Source organism: Protobothrops mucrosquamatus, unplaced genomic scaffold (genome assembly GCF_001527695.2).
Source record: "Protobothrops mucrosquamatus isolate PMUCROS unplaced genomic scaffold, P.Mucros_1.0 scaffold4820, whole genome shotgun sequence".
Classification (NCBI taxonomy): domain Eukaryota; kingdom Metazoa; phylum Chordata; class Lepidosauria; order Squamata; family Viperidae; genus Protobothrops; species Protobothrops mucrosquamatus.
The window spans coordinates 2293-6414 of NW_015390708.1; the positions used below are offsets into that span (position 1 = coordinate 2293).

Below are 4122 nucleotides of genomic sequence, written 5' to 3' on the forward strand. Positions count from 1 at the left end.
CTTATCCTTCTTGTTATAAGGCCCCTTTGTGTTCAAAATTCTCTGTTCTTTTAGCCATATTCAAACAAATGTTTATTCACGTAATAGTCCATCTGGTAGGGCAAGTCAAATCTCTAGTATCTGTCTCTGGTCTTCTTCTTTTGCTGAGTAATTTTCTAAGTTGATGTAATCCGCTTACCCAGCAGTTCCTGTATTTTTACAAATTTTGTTGGGAATACAAAATATGAAGTAAGTAAGATAAATACTTTCTGTCTCCCAAAGTTCGATGGTTCTCCTGATAATTCCGTTTTTCTTGTTGTTATCAGAACCTTGAAGATTTTTTCCTGTTTGTGTCAAATTGTAATTCTTTTCCTTTGTTGTTTCATCAATTTAATCATACTCTTCTAATTTGTAGTCTGCGGTCTGATTTATTTGTACCTTTGTTGTTATTTCCTGAGTGTTTTTTAATTGTAAATTTAGATTGGAAATATGCTTATTTAAATCATCAAAGTTGTTTCAGATTTCCTCGTGGTTTGAGTCTATTGTCATTTGTATTTGTCCTAACATTACATATATTTCCTCCTGGAAAGTATTTATCTTGCCTTGAAGTATTGCTTCTGGAGGCCCTTGATTTTCCAGGCTACGTCCTTCAGGACAAAATATTGAATGTGGCATCCTGTCATTTTTTGAAACGTATGTGATATCCATAGTCTCCCCCCTTCAAATAATCTTTCATCAATGTTTTAATTCAAAAGTCAATTTATCAGTCAGTCAAAATTACGGTTCAGTATGTTAAGCCACTTTAAATCCTTCCTACAGTTTCTCCTCTAAAAGATTAGCCAAAAAGCCAAGGTTTTTCTTTTCCATAAACAGTTCTTAGATTTAAGCAACAGTCCAGATGTTTTTTTTTTCTTTCAAACACTTTTTAATCTTATAGCTGGCTCTTCCTTTGTTCCCAGCTGTCTTCAAGGTTATTTGCAATTCAAAGGAACTTTGTTTCCAGGCACTCTGCCAATTTCTGAGTCCTTATTGTCAGTGTTCTATTCTCTGAGTCTCCACTAGATGTCAGCAGTTATTTCTTTTTTCAGTTTTTCTTTCAATCAAAACGTTATTTTTGTTATATATTTTTATAATTCCATCTAAAATGTTTAGGATATAATCTTGACAGTTTTTTAGTTCCTAAACTAGTTCCTTTAGTTCAGAGTTCAGAGTATTTTAAATCAAATTTTAATATATTTCTTCCCTCCTTTAATATTAATTCATCGCTTCCATCGGTAAGGGAATGGGGATATAGTCCTCTCCCTTCACTTCTGGAGGTTTTCTTGCTTTAGGGATCTTTTCAAGGATTTAGATTGTAGATAGAAGAAAGAAGATCAGTACTCTCACCAATTCTGAGCACGCTGTTCACCGATGTTTAGGTTCGTGCTCTGGGACTTCGGCTGCAAGCAGCTTGGGCTAGATGCTGATCTCACGCTAGCTTTTCTCCTGTCAGGTTCAGAGGGCTTTCCCCAGATCAAACGAAGCGATTGCTGTCGCTTCATGATCAACGGGGCATCCCTCCTTCATAGTCACCTCTCCGGAGCAACTTTTGACCCATCTAGGGTCACCCAAGCAGGAAGAAACTAGCCATGGGGAGCGGACATCTGCTCTCACGCGGCCATGCACTGCGAGTGCAAAACCGGAAGTCAGCCTCTGATTTATTGTCATGCTGTTCTCACAAGTTTCACAGCCTTCTAGAGTAAGTTAGAGGTATAGTTAGTCCTTGCTTAAAGATGCTAATTGGGACTGGAAACTGTTGTTAAGTGACAAGGTCATAAGTTGAAAGATCATGTGACCGTGCCACTTAGCAACAGCAGTTCTGGCAGTTCCAGTTGCCATCATTAAGCAAGGACCACATGGTTTGTTAAATGAAGACTTCATTTGACTGCGCTTCTGCTGGGTTCCCCTTGACTTTGCTTGTCAGAAGCCAGCAGAGAAAGTCACAATTCACAATCACAATGCAGGCTGGTTGCCCAAAATGTAATCATGAGAACATGGGGCACAACAATAGCTGCAATTTTGAGGACTAGTACCACTTTTTCAGTAATTTTGAATCGGTGTTAAATAAATGATTGTTAAATGAGGGCTTCATAAAAATAGACTTCCCATTCTTGCATTTCAGCATGAGTAAAATTATACTGGCTATTTTAGTTCCAAACCTTTCTCATTTAGATTTATTATATATTATTATTATCAATTCTGAAACTTTTTTTTCAATTTACTATTATTTCTTCATATATACACCAATGGTCAATTTTTTAAAAAACACGTTTCTTTGCTTATGTAGTCCAAAATTAATTACCCTCAGTTTCTTTGTTCATTATAGTATATAATAGATTGCTTCGGGGTTGTCTTTCCATTGGATAAAGTCCATTAATGGCACTTTAATTTGTAATGCAGGTAACATTAATGTGAGTGACCTTACAGAGTTAATTAATCTTATTTAGATTATTCATCCTAAATATTACACTATTACAGTTAACAGATAGCAATTAAAAGGAGGCCAGAAAATATTATTTGAAGATTATATGACATACAAGTGTCCCAGGAAAGTTATGTACTTGATTTGTATGTGCATGCATGCAGGCATGCCTTCATCAAGTCAGTCTTGAGTCCTGATGACTGTCTGGACTAGTCCCTGCAGTTTTCTTTGCAAATTTTTGGAAGTGGTTTGCCACTGCCTCCTTTCAAGGAGTGAGAAAGAGTGACTCATTCAAGATCACACAGTTGGCTTTGTAACTAATGTGGGACCATAGGTAGTCTTCGTTCAGCAACTTCAGTTGGGGCTGACAACTCATTAAGCAAAGCGATTGATGAGTGAAACCATGACTGTGCTTATGATGCTACTTTAGCTTTCCTTTGCTTTAGACCCATGAAAGTGATAAATTTGCAGACTGGTCACAAAATTACTTTATCACCATTGTAACTGCAAATAGTTGGTAAACAAGGCAGTTGGTAAGTGAGAACTATCTGTAAAACACATAGTCTACTGGTTTCTAACTTGGTGTCTTTACTGCGACATCAAATTGGCTTTATTATGGGTTCAAGGTCTACTGCTTAACATAAATGCAAGCCATATATTACAGTTATTAAAACAGATGCCCTTCTCATTTTCCTCCTACTCCTAACAACTCCCACATTTTTGAACATATAGGTGTTTTTGGTTGGCTTCTTTTCCTTTGAAGACTTATTTGGCAAAGATGAGAATCCTGGAAACTCTGAGACCCACTGAACTGGAATTATGAACCTTTTTTTTAATGAACCTTACTTATTGCTCTGACTTTGGCTTCTCCTTATGAAACAATATATAGTTAATCTCCAGGTGACCTATTGCTGATCAGTTTGATACAATTCTTAATTTCTTGTGTTTCATTCCTTAGGTTAATGTAAAGCCTTTTTGCTATCTCCATCTTTTGCCTTGTTTACTTATACAATCTTTGTTTCTTTTAGGCAATTTTGATACAGATTTAGGGATCTGTAACATTTTTTGTTTTTCTTTACCCCTTAAGTATACCTTCTTGTCATTACTGCCCACATGTTCTTGTGTAAAGGCTTACAGTATATCCTGGATATCTCTTGGTTCCAGTTTTTAACTGTCAATTTAAGCTTCTAATGCTGCGGGCATTTTATCAAATATACATAGAAAACCCTGTATCAATTAATTTTTAACTTCAGGTAATCTTTTGTATTTTGTTCTTTTTATAACTTGTACCTGTAGAATAAACCTATGATTCTTTGCTTCTTCTTTAACAAAAAACAGAGGAATTATTATATAGCTAACAATAATTTATAATAGCCTATACAACATGTACCAATAAGGACGTTTCTGATTATATGGCCCCTTACCCCTTTCTTACAGATGGCCTATAAGTGTTCATGATCAGTTTGAAAATAATAAACACAGTTATCTTTGAAAATATACAAGACAATGATTTCTTCTTTTTGATGAACAGAATATATTCACCCAAAGAAGACGCTGGAAGGTTTTACGTCCCATCTAGGTAATTATCACTATGTTAGCAAAGATGGAAGATTTTAAGCAAAGGAACAAAATGCAAACCAAGGTCATAAAACTGATCAGCATGTGGTCATCTGGACACTAAG

The 4122-nt window shown here is 35.7% G+C and overlaps 1 protein-coding gene across 1 annotated transcript in view; it reads right to left on the minus strand.

The window, feature by feature from the left end:
* Positions 1 to 4122, minus strand: part of LOC107299359 (tetratricopeptide repeat protein 37) — a gene marked incomplete at its 3' end in the record, with an annotated part of 26844 nt that overhangs the window by 2286 nt on the left and 20436 nt on the right. The gene's annotated exons all lie outside the window — the stretch shown is intronic.